The sequence below is a fragment of the Ornithodoros turicata genome, unplaced genomic scaffold, assembly GCF_037126465.1.
Source record: "Ornithodoros turicata isolate Travis unplaced genomic scaffold, ASM3712646v1 Chromosome16, whole genome shotgun sequence".
Taxonomy (NCBI): Eukaryota; Metazoa; Arthropoda; class Arachnida; order Ixodida; family Argasidae; genus Ornithodoros; species Ornithodoros turicata.
In genome coordinates, this window is record NW_026999320.1 from 3,077,631 (window position 1) to 3,090,227 (window position 12,597).

At 49.3% G+C, this 12,597-nt stretch overlaps 1 long non-coding RNA gene across 1 annotated transcript in view; it reads left to right on the forward strand.

Annotated features, from left to right (window-relative positions):
- The first annotated feature begins 1,855 nt into the window (after positions 1–1,855).
- The window catches only part of LOC135372639 (uncharacterized), a 31,824-nt gene continuing 21,082 nt past the window's right edge, over positions 1,856–12,597 (forward strand). Inside the window, exon 1 of the long non-coding RNA XR_010416044.1 lies at positions 1,856–1,873. This is a non-coding gene — a long non-coding RNA (uncharacterized LOC135372639). The remainder of the gene's footprint in view (positions 1,874–12,597) is intronic.

Sequence of the window (12,597 nt, forward strand, 5' to 3'; positions counted from 1 at the left end):
TCCATGTGCGCAGGCAAAAAGTTCGCCATTTTGAACACACGTGCAACACAATGTCGCTGACACAGACTTTACTGGCTTATAACTTAACTCGTGAAGAATAGCTCACGCGCATCACGATGCCGTCGGCTAGATGCCATGCTAGATGCCATGCTAGAAGTCGGCCCAGGACGCGCATTTCCCCAGGGCGTCAGTCGTGACGTTGCCCACACACGTGAGGCCGACAACGGCAAGCCCTTTCACCACCACCACCACGATGCCGTTGACACTGACTCGTGCGAACGAAAACTGTTGTGGCGAATACGCCCGTTTCTCCAACTTGTCCATCACCGTTTTTCGACAGTGCCCAAATACATCGCCGTGTGTTTGACAACATGTTGTCAAACATAGTCAGAGGGCTTGCTTGTATGACGGCACGGTCACACTGGTCATACACACGTGTTTTAAAACATATTTTGCCGGTATAGAAGCAGTATGACCAGCACTGTATGATCATACATGTTTAAGGGATGTTTGCTATACACGTTCGTTATACATGTATGACGGGATGCTGGTGTATAATGTATAACCAGTGTGACTCCTGCCTTAGGGTCCTTTCTACGAAAGAATGACGGCGTTGTCTGTCTGTAGCCACGAAACTGGAGAGGGGTGTCAAGCGAGCAGAGATGAGAGTAGGTTGGGGAGAGGTGAATCGCGTGGGGAAGTAGGCCACGGGGGACAGGAGGACAGGAAGACACAGCACAGCACGTGCGCGCTGGGAGTGGAGAGGAATGAGAGGAAGAGAGGACGCGTGGAGAGCGCGCCGCGGCGCGCCGGCAGTGCACCTGTGGTGGTCGACAGGTCCAGACATGTCTGCGTGGGCGCGCAATGGGTCATGAGAATGGTGCGGAGGAGCGGCGGCGAAGGAAGGCTGAGGCTGCGAGACAGCGCCTCCAAGCTCGAAGTCGGAGGAAGCCCGAAAGGCTCATTTGGCCGCGGATGGTGCCTTGCGTTAGCGTTGTGTTGGGTCGTGTGAAGGATTGTGTAGCGTTTGTGAAGGGTCGTTGAAGGGTTGTCTAGCGTTCTGAAGGAGAGTTCCCAAAGGGTTTTAATGCGATCTACCAATGGATCGGCCATGATTTTTTTAGAGCATAACAACGTGAAAACTATTTTTGTTATTTGTTTATTTCATCATGATTTTATCACGGTACAAAGTCATAGAAACAGTGTGGTCCAATAGCCGTGGTTCGTAACAAGTCCGCTAAAGATATTCATCATTGGTGTTGGCAACAGCAGCATTTCACAATACAATGTGTCAAGAAAATCTCAGAAAGGGACAAGTACGTTACCGTAGGGACGTTGTAGTACATAGTACATAACCACTTGAGAGCATATTGCGAGTAAGCACATTCTAATGTGCTTAATTACTTTTTCTCGAAGGCCCTTTACTTCAAAGTGCGCACTGAACAGAAGTAAGAAGTTATCATAGCCGATACTCGCTCACTGAGGACAATTTCACGTAAAATGGTTTACTTGCACATAACTGGACACCCTCTGTCAGCGAATCCAACATTCGTTGCTCGTGTGAGCACCCGAAAAGGCTTGTCTTGGACCTTTTCTCATCTTGAGCAAATAATGAATTTGTTCTCAAACGTACGCACTCTTCTTGCATGTCCTTGTGTGCTCTGACACAGTGGGTGGCGGGTCAGCCGGATGTGTTGTCGCCAACAGGCTTTCCGCTAACCCAAGCGTCTCGGTACTTCTGATTGAGGCTGGTCGGGCTGAAGATGTCCTTGCTCAAATCCCGCTGGCGAGCATTGTCCATGTGTCGACAGACCTATCCTGGAGGTCACGCACCACCCCGCAGAACACAGCATGCCGTGCATATGAGGGCAACGTAAGTACAAACAACACACAACTATAGGTGAAGCTGGTGACACAGTTAAATAATGGTCATAATATTTCTCGTGTCTGGAATCACAAAATCGAAAATAGTCCTGAACAATCTTCCCCTCGTGGTCATGGTGAGCCCATGAGAGTATGTTTTCAGTCTTCATTGAACATTAAGCAATGGCTCTCACTGCTTATACGATTCACATGAAAGAGGGCTTGTTCTGGACTGTAAGAAGAGAAAAAGAGAAAGAAAAAGTCATACGTTACTCTCTTTGGGTTAGTGAAACCCTCACAAATATAGAACCCCCTTCTGGAGCTTTACCCCTTCTGAGCACTGGAGCTCTTTGTCGCTCGGTTGACTGATAGAAGCCTGTGCCATCAAGTCATTGTGCGTGTGTTTAGGGTCACTCTTTGACAATTTATTCTATCACTTTTCACGGTGGACAGGTTAAGTTGAACCCATGGATAACACAGCCTGGCCATCGCAGCAAACAAACAAGGACCACAGAGATGTTTGCTGTTCAAGTTGAGGCTGTGTTCTCCACGGATTTCGTCCACCATTTGGCCTGGGTCTGTGCATCCTCCTTTAAATTCGACTGTATTATTAGTGGAAATGCATCCCTTTCGCGGTTCGCGGCTTTAAAAAATATCTTGACGACAGCAACAGCACAGATGCAAAATAGAGAGCAGAAAAAATATCGTTTGCATGTACTAGAGATGGGACGAATCCAGAATTTTCCAAATCTGAATCCGAATCAAAATGCACGAGTCCTACGAGTCTCGAACCATTTCGTAAAGAGCGTTTAAAAGTTCAGGGGAGAAGCAATTCTACTGAAAAGTGTTTTGAAGCAGAATTTGATATATTTTGTTAAACGAAAAACAAATAAAATGATAGTTCACATTCATGAGAGAACATAGTCACATACGTATTCTTAAATGTAATTTATTTAACATGTTGTTCGTCAACTACAAGAAATACATAAACTCTCGAGTCTGAATTCTTTCCATCAAGATAAAAACAATGAAAAGCAAAACCATATTCATTTTAAACTGGTAATGTAAGAGCTCCTGCCTGAATTGTTTAGTCCAGAGCAATGTAAAGAAACAAACAAGAAAACAATGCTGAAAAGTTTAAATTAATGCGGATTTTTGTTCCAAAACACCAGGATTTTTGCTTACCAATGATCCAGCCCACTGCTTTTTTTTTATCAGCCGGCACCCGATGTGCTGAAGAGTCCTTCTGGGACTACTGTCGACGGAGGTGTAATGAGTAACTTCTTAGGCAAATCAGGATTCCGGCCGACTCCGGAGGCGCCAATTTTGTGGAGGAACAAACAAACGTGGTTGGTGGATTGGAAAGGATTGGTTGGATTGGATTGGTTGGAAGAACTATTGAAGGAACAGCTACATGCGAGAGAGCAAGAACAAATTCGAGAAACTGAAACAGCGAAAGCCAGGGCCGAAGAAGTAAAACTTAAGATTAAACTGCATTAAACTTAAACATTAAACTGCAAGAGCTACACAACCAGGGTGCAACTGGATCAACGCAGAGCGCTACGCGCGACGTAAGCAGCACGCTGCCCATAAGTCCTCATAGGTGGCTTGCGGCGTTTGATGAAAAGAAAGATGATCTCGATGCCTACTTGCTGCGGTTCGAACGACTGGCGACGGGTCAACGGTGGGCAAAAGAACAACGGGCTACAGCGCTCAGCGTGTGCCTAAGCAGAGATGCTTAAGGTGTGTTTGCCAGGCTTACCCCAGAAGATTCTGCCGATAATGAGAAAGTGAAGCTCGCGCTCCTTCAGCGGTTCCGACTTACAGCGGAGGGGCTCAGAGAGGAATTCCGAAGCGGGAAGCCTACGGAGGGATAAGCAGGTACGCAGTTTGCAGTACGACTGAGCAACCTCTTCGACCGCTGGGTTGACCTCTCCGAAACGAAGCATGACTAGGTGAACCTACGTTATTTGCTCCTGACCGAACAGTTCATTAAGGGTTGCCAGCCTAAGCTTGCCGTGTTCCTGCGGGAACGAAAAACCGAATCGCTGACCGATTTAGCTACACTAGCGGATCGCTACTTGGAAGCCCACTGTCAGAGCAGTCTTGGGAAAAACAAGAGCGAAGAAGTGGAAGTAGTAGGAGAACCAAAACGAACGACAAACGTGAAGCAAGTACGGGACAGAGAAGAAAACCGTAACCCAAGACGTTGTTATTTGTGTAACAAGATAGGGCATGTGGCCTCAGAATGCAGATCGCGACAAGGAAGACAAGTGGGTGTAACGTGCTACACGTGTGGTAAAGCAGGGCACACCGCAAGACAGTGTTGAAAAAGCACCGGCCAAGCCCCAGGCATCGTGCATCGTAGCCCCGAGGACGGCGAAACGCAACTCCACAGAAAACTGCATCACTGAAGGATACGTTGAACTGAAAAATGGAGTGAAGCTGCCAGTGGTGAACGCCTTCGTCTCGCCAAAGACTTTGCTCCAGGTCGAGGGTATGCCAGTGGTCACGGGAAAGTTGGGAGAACATCGCGTGACAGTGCTGCGCGACACGGGAAGCAATACCGTTATTGTCAGAAAGATGCTCGTCAAGGACGAAGACATCACAGAAGAAGTAGGCCAAGTGTACTTTGTAGACGGGACCGTAAGAAACCTTCCAGAGGCGAGGATATCTGTGAAGGCGCCGTTTTTCAGCGGGATCCTGACGGCCAAGTGCATGGAAAACCCCCTCTACGACGTGATCCTAGGAAACGTGCCAGGAGCCTGAGAACCAAGCGACCCAGACCCGAATTGGATTGGGAATCATGTGAAGCGACAGATGCCGAGAGGCTGCAGACGCAACCAGCCAAGGAGGAACTGAGTGCCGCAGTGGAGACGAGGAGACAGGCGAAGGAAAAGGCTCAAGGGATGAGAGAACGGGCATCACTCCGAGTACCGGAGATACACGAATGGCCAGCGCAACCGGGATAAATTGCCAAGGAGCAGCAAGAGGATGTCACTTTGAAGTGCTGTTTTGATCGAGTCCTGCAGAGACTTCAATGCCGCAATGAAAACAACGGTTATGAGTTCGTCGTAAAGAAGGGTATTTTGTACCGGTTATACCGGATGGGCGCTGGAAAAGAACTTCTGCAGATGATCGTGCCAAAGACGTTCTGGGAAGCTGTATTGAAGCTGTCACATGACGGCATTATGTCAGGGCATCAGGGTGTGCAAAAGACTACGGACAGGGTCCTAACGGAATTCTTCTGGCCAGGCGTACAAGCGGATGTCAAGCGATTCGTGAAATCCTGCGACCAGAGTCGACGGACAACCCCAAAAAGAAAGGTGGCCAAGGTAACTCTCGGAAAGATGCCAACGATCGAGACGCCATTCCAGCGCGTTGCCTTCGAAATCGTTGGACCAATCTCGCCAGCCACCGCGAAGGGGAACCAATACATCCTCACGATGGTCGATTATGCAACACGCTACCCGGATGCCGTGACCCTACCTAGCATCACAACGGAAAGGGTAGCAGAAGGCCTTGCAGAGATGTTCACCCGGACGGAAATCCCGAGGGAAATCTTGAGTGATCGGGCACCCGCTTTTGTGTCGGATGCCATGCGGGAAGTGAGTCGCCTGCTGTACCTGAAGCAACTTCACAGCTCTCCGTACCACCCGATGGGCAACGGACTTGTTGAAAAATTTAATGGGACCATCAAGATCATGTTGAAACGCATGTGCGAGGAGCGACCGAGAGATTGGGACCGGTACCTGTCGCCGCTGTTATTCGCCTTGGTTCCGTGAGGTACGAGGAGAGAGAAGAAGCAGAGGGAGGACAGACAAAAGTGTGCAGCGTCGTGTCGATAGAAGAAAATGAAAGGGAGGAGACAGTACCGATGCTCAGCCTGGAGAAGAAAGAGGACCACAACGACATTGTTTTGGCAGGAAGGTTGAATCATCGACAACGCAGCGAAGCAAGTCAACTGGTACGACAGTTCAGCACGATAATGTCGGACGTGCCGGGTAGTACAGATTTGGAAACATATCGGTTGGAGTTGTCTACGGCGAAACCGGTACACACAAGGCAGTATCCGCTACCGTTCGCTGTGCGAAACACTGTGGAAGACGAGATCCAGAAGATGTTGGGCCTGAGCATCATAGAAAAGTCAAGTTCTCCATACAACTCCCCTGTATTGGTAGTGCGGAAGCCGGATAGCACGCATAGGCTCTGTGTTGACTTCCGTAGGTTAAATGAGGTGCTGAAAGCAGATGCGGAACCAGTCCCAAGGGCTGACCATATGTTTGCAGACATCGGGGCGAAGAAGATTTTCACCAAACTGGACTTCAGTAAGGGCTACTGGCAGATACCTTTAGAAAGAGAGGAATCTTTTCGACGGAATCCGGCCTGTACCAATTCCGGTACATGCCATTTGGTCTAAAGACCGCTCCAGCCGTCTTCACAAAGGTAATGCGAAAGCTCTTCGACGACCTGCCAGACGTCCGTCACCCTCTACTATGATGACGTTTTGGTGGCAAGTCACACGTGGAGCGAGCATATGGCGACACTTAAACAAGTGTTCGAGAAGATCCGCGATGCAGGCCTTACAGTGCGGCGAACGAAATGCGAGATAGGCCACGACGAAGTAAATTTCCTGGGCCATAAGATTGGGAAAGGGAAAGTGTCTCCAGTCGCAAAGTTAGTCGAGAAAATCCAAAAAAGCAGAGCGGCCAGTCACTAAGAAGCAGGTTAGATCATTCTTGGGACTAACCGGATATAACAGGGATTTCATACCGCACTACGCAGAGGTAGCTGCGCCGCTAACAAGCCTGACGAAAAAGGGAGGAAGCAACACCGTGGTATGGGAAGAGGCACACGAGGAAGCCTTCAATGACTTGAAGCGAAGGTTGACAGAAGCTCCGATTTTACGGCTGCCTGATCTAGACAAGGACTTTGTACTGCGAACCAACGCATCGGAAAAGAGTCTCGGGGCTGTGCTACTGCAAGAGTAGGGCGTGTTGCATCCGGTAGCATATGCTAGCCGGAAGTTGTTGGCCCGAGAAGCAGCGTACGCCACCATCGAGAGGGAAGGGTTCGCTCTTCATTGGGGAATTCATCGGTTCCACCCGTACCTTTACGGGACCATCAGCCCCTTCTCCACATCAACCGTAGCCGACACACAAACGCACGCGTGATGCGTTGGAGTTTGCAGCTACAGGAATATGATTTCCGTGTGGAATATGTAAAGGGAAGAGAGAATGTCGGCGCAGATTATTAACTCGGATGTAATGACTCGTAAGGGGTCAACGGACTGTATACATTGAACTATAAGTGCCTCGAAATGAATACTGTACTTTATAGTTTCTTGTGCTTCCACATATTTGTAGTGATTATCCCTTATTGTTGTGTACACTTGCGTTGTATAGTTGTGTATGCTTGTGGCTTGCGTTTGTATATACAGTTAGCGTAGTGAGAATGTCATACTATATCATGTGACCCTGTGTTATAACTCTTGAATGTGATGTTTTTGCAGTTGTTTCGTAGTCTCATTTCCACTCTGTTGAGACGTTGAAGTGTATGATACCGATGCTTTGATTTGTCTGCACCTATGAAGGTGTTGAATATTATTGTATAATATTCTTGAAGGGGGGAGTCGTGTCACAGGGGGACAAATTTTCATTCATTACGCAAAGACAGATGCGACCAAGTAATTTTCCATGACCATCACATGCAAGACTCGTGGTCAGCCACAGAGAGAGCACGTGTCCATCAGGACCAGAATAGCGGTACAGCCGTGAGAACGTCGTGGTTCTCACGTAACCAAAAGGGACTTCGGCATAGAGTCCGAGAATGTGCACTCGTGGTGATCGTTTTTCATAGGGAAGAATGGGTGCCCACTCTTCCGAGGGATTTAAAAGGAGCGACCGCCCGAAAGTAGGTTGTCGTCCCATGGTCACCGGATAGTGAAAGTCGTAACGAGATAGCGAACATTAGCATTAACAACATCCATGCCTACAGAAACTCAACACTAGAGCGTCTCAGGTTTTCATCAGCACATTATAGAAACTTAGAGATCAGTACAGAAAACAAGATTATTCTGCACATCACATTTATTTCTGGTAACTGTTCGTTGAGTAATACATGTGTTACTCAACGAAGTTTACAGTGCTATGTTAAACATCCATAATCAACCCTGAGAGTGAGGTACACCAGCTCGTCTGATTCATTGCCACGTTACTATGATGTTACATAGGCTGGAAGTCACCAACTGAGGTACTGGAAAAAGTGGTAAAAGTCCGAACTCAACATGCCATTTTTTGTAATGCAAAAAAAAAAAAAGAATTAATAGAAGTAACTGTGCCACTTGAAATGCTCCTTGTTCTGCTGCTGGTAATCTGTCTTCTTCGGAAAGGAACTGTCTGATCCGCCACCTGGACAGAGCGTTCCCAGCTGTGCAGGCTCCGCTGAGAATGTGGGCCCACTTGCATACGTGTCATACCTACCTACGTATGTCGCATACAACTATATGCATGTGCACCCAGGATCAAAGGCAACTAAAAAACAAATGGAACTGTCGGCCATCCAGCCACAGCATGTATGCGCTAATCATGCAGTGTTTTATGAAAGTAGATATATTCAGCAATGGCAGTACCATGCAGCATATGATTTTCTAGCACTACCACAAGCTGTACATCTACGTATATACAGATTATACGGTACACATGTGTAAGTCCGTCGAACACAAAACGTCGGGGGCGCCCGAACTTGGCAGAGGCCAGAAAACACACGACCACTTCGTAGCTTTGAAAAGAGTCGACTACTTCTATTCTGACTCCGTCAAAACTCGAAGAAACTGACCAGTCAGAAAGTTAAACCTCGCAAAGAGGTGAAAAGGCTGTGCTTATTTCTCCCATAATAGATAGCAGAAGAGAACGTCTGAACAGAATGTTCAACATGGAGTTATGCGCGTGAACTCTGAAGACAGAGATGAAAGCATGACTAATGTGGTGGCGCCACCAAAATCTACTAAAATATTAAAAATGGAGTTGAAGTTAAATACAACAAACAATGTTGCGAACAGGACAGAACCCCCCCCCCCCCCCCGGTATCCCCACGATACCAGACTATATGCACTTAAACGAGGTCATGTGTCCGAAACCTACAGTCACTGCTCCGACGACAACAGAACTAGATCGGAGACTGGCCGCTCGAAGGTTTTCTCCTTGCCGTCTTGGGCCGTCTGTACTTCAACGTTCCGCACCTTTCCATCTTTTCCTGGGTACACAGCGTTGATTCTTCCCATGTACCACGCATGGCGTCCGCTTGCCGCGTCCTTCAATAGGACAACGTCGCCGACCGTAAGATTACGTTGGTCGGTTAGCCATTTGCGACGACTTTGGAGGCTGGGCAGGTACTCATTCCTCCACCGGTGCCATAACGTGTTTCCCAGAGCCTGTACTTGTCTCCACTGCTTGACGTGGATACTTTTGAACTCTCCTACTGGTGCCGTTGGCGGTCACGGTTTCTATGTCAAAATCATTGCCGGGGTGAGAACTGGGGCACACTCCGAGTCCGAAGATACAGGGACTAAGGGCCTGCAGTTCCTCGGTCCGAACGGAACTGCTTAACTGGACCTCTAACTGCGATGAACCTTCGTAGGGCATTAATAAAGCTGGAAGTGTCCATAGATTCTATCCCTTCTATGTGCACAGCACGGACGGCTAAGCACGTGAAGAGGACTGCACACCTCTTGTTGTGGGTTAAACCACCTCTTGTGCGTCGTGAGGCGACCACCCAGGGGCCAAAAGCGTCCAATCCCACGAAAGTGAACTGGAGGTCTGTGCAGAGAAGCCAATCCAGAAGTCAGCGGCTCTAACAACCCCTTCCGTGAAGTGCCTTCCCTGATGCTTCACGACTTTTCATGACTGATCCGAAGCAGTAGTAAACCCACGTGGTGCCGACCGGAAACAATGAGCGGATGTTTTTCTTGCTCGTTCAAGTTTGCATTCCGTAAGCGCCCGCCAACTGTTAACATGTCGTCGTTGTCGATGTAAGGATCGAGCATCCACAGAGATCGTTTGGTTGAGAAGCGTTTTCGTTGAGGTACGTCCGTGCGAAGCCGAACGATGATCTCTGCGAATTCCTCGTGTTGGACACTGCGTAGGATGGCCTTTTTAGCATGCGCTAGTTCGTCCGCGGTCCGAGGTTTGTTGCAATGGTGCCATCCGTGACAAGTGGGTGATGGGTTGAGAAACGATCTAGACTCGCTAAGGCCCTTACAAGTGACGTCCATGACGAAAAGCGCTTGAAGCTATGGGCACCCAGTTGTTGTTTCATCATGAAAGTCGCAGAGACGGAAACTTGTGGCCGTATATCAGGGTCGACTTCTGGCTGGTGGAGCGGGAAAGCTGCGCTTGCCGACTCCGTACTCGAGCGTTCGTGAGGGAATTTGGGTCCTGTGAGCCAGGTTGTACGCGTGAGAGCTGCCGCAGCAACTGGTCGGTGGTGTTGTTGTGGTGTCGCGCAGACGATAGCGCGCGAGTGTAGGAAGCACCATGGGAATCGCTATCAATAAAGGATTCTGGAATGGGATGTCTGGCTGAGCGGACACAACAGTTGTCCGCAGGGCTCTGGTCAGTCGGGACGTAGTGCCACTGTTCGGGTTTCGTGGACCTCCTTATTCTGTTGACGCGATTGCTGATATAGACGTAGAAGCGCCTCGACTGGTTGTTGATGTACCAAAGCACGACCTTGCTGTCCGTGCAGTGCCCGACATATTCGATGCGAACATCGATTTCGACGGCAAGTGCAGCGGCACATAGCTCCAGCCTCGGGGTGGTTTGTTCAGGCCGCGGTGCCAGCTTCGCTTTGCCGAACACAAATCCCACGTGGGGCGTCCCCTTGGAATCTGTAACCCTGATGTAGGCTACAACGACTATTATCTTCTCTGAAGCGTCGAAGAACACGCAGATCTCTCGTCGGCGAGCATTGGTGACGGATTCAGCAACATATCGGGGTGGTACCTCGACTCGCTCAAGGCCGCGTAGCGAGTCCTTCCATGTTTGCCATTCGTCGTCCAGTACGAGAGAGGCATCCCAGTCTGTGGCACATTAAGTTATCTCCCTAAGCAGGAGTCTGCCCTGTACGGTTACCGGAGCCGTCATTCCCAAACGGTCGTAAATTAGGCTGTTCACGGTCGACAGCACGCCCCGCCTTGTGCTCGGAGTGTCCTTTGCAGGCAATCTGAAGGTCAATGTATCTGCCCTCAAATTCCAGCTTAGACCGAGACTCTGCTGCATGGGTAAGTTTCCGCCGCTTAGGTCCAGGTTTTTTAGATCGATTGCGTAGTCTTCCGATGGGAAAGCATCCATGACGCCAACCGAATTTGAAGCAATCTTATGCAGGCGTAAGTTGGCGCCCACCAACATCTTTTGCGTCCTTTTCAGGAGTTCGATGGCTTCCTTTTTGTCTTGACAGAGATATGAGGCCGTCGTCCACGTAAAAGTCCCTTTCGACAAAGCGCCGGACGTCGGCTCCGAATTCCGGCTCTGCTTCTTGTGCAGTTCGTCTAAAACCGTATGTCGGAATGGCTGGAAAACACGTGTTTCCGAAGACGTGCGCGCACATTCTGTACTCGCTAACTTCGCTGCTGGTATCGTTATCAAGGAACCAAAGAAACCGCAGGTAGTCCCTGTCCTCTTCACGTACGAAGAAGCAATAGAACATGCGCTGGATATCTGCGGTTACAGCCTTTCCTTCCTGAAACGGAGTAAAACTCCGACCAAGCTGTTAGTCATGTCCGGCCCCGAAAGAAGCAAGTCACTTAGCGAAGTACCTTGGTGCTTGGCACTGGAGTCGAACACGACACGGATCTGACCTGGTTTCTGTGGGTGGTAGACGCAAAAGCTCGGAAGATACCAGTACTCTTTGGATTCGTCCCTTGGTGGAGCCGGCTCAGCATGACCATTTTTCAGCAGATATTCTATGAAGGCAACAAAGTGCTGCTTCATCTCCGGTTTTCTATCCAGGATGCGACATAGCGAGTTGAACCTAGATAGTGCTTGTTCCCGGTTGTCAGGAAGCTTACATCTAGGTGTACGAAACGGCAAGGGGACCAGTTGCCCAGTCCGTGCATACAGAATTCTCTATTCATAAGGTTCAAGAATTCTTGGTCTTCCACAGACGGAGCAAATGTTTCGTCGTCCCTTGTTGTCTGGAATAGTGGGTCCACTCCGTCATTACTCGGTGGCGATATACTAGGCAGGACGGCTTCTCTGTTGGGATGCTGACAACTGAGGTTTTCCTTTGCGAGAATGTGATTGAGGCATGCCGTGAAGGAAGACGGACGTCCATTCCCCAGTACAGTTGTAGCGAAAGCGTCGACCTTCTCTGGTGTGCGTAATCTGTCGGCACAGACGTCACCAACTATGACCTACCCGAGGTCCAGCTTCTGGGCGAAAGAAGCGCCATTGGGTCCATTCCGTTCCTGGCGCACTTTATGTGCCTGAACAAGGTCCCGGCCAATAAGGAGCAGCATCCGCGCTTTGGGGTCCATTGGTGGAATGACGTTGGCTAGTGCTTCGAGATTGAGATGTCTGCGTGCAACGTCTGGCGTTACAATTTTATGCCTGCTGTTTGGATTCTCATCACTCTCAATCACGTGGGTAGATCCAGCCGTTTTCCCGACGTGACGCTCTCGACTGCGTAGCCATTTGCTAGTCGCCCTGTCGTTTCCACCACGCCGGCGCAGGTTCT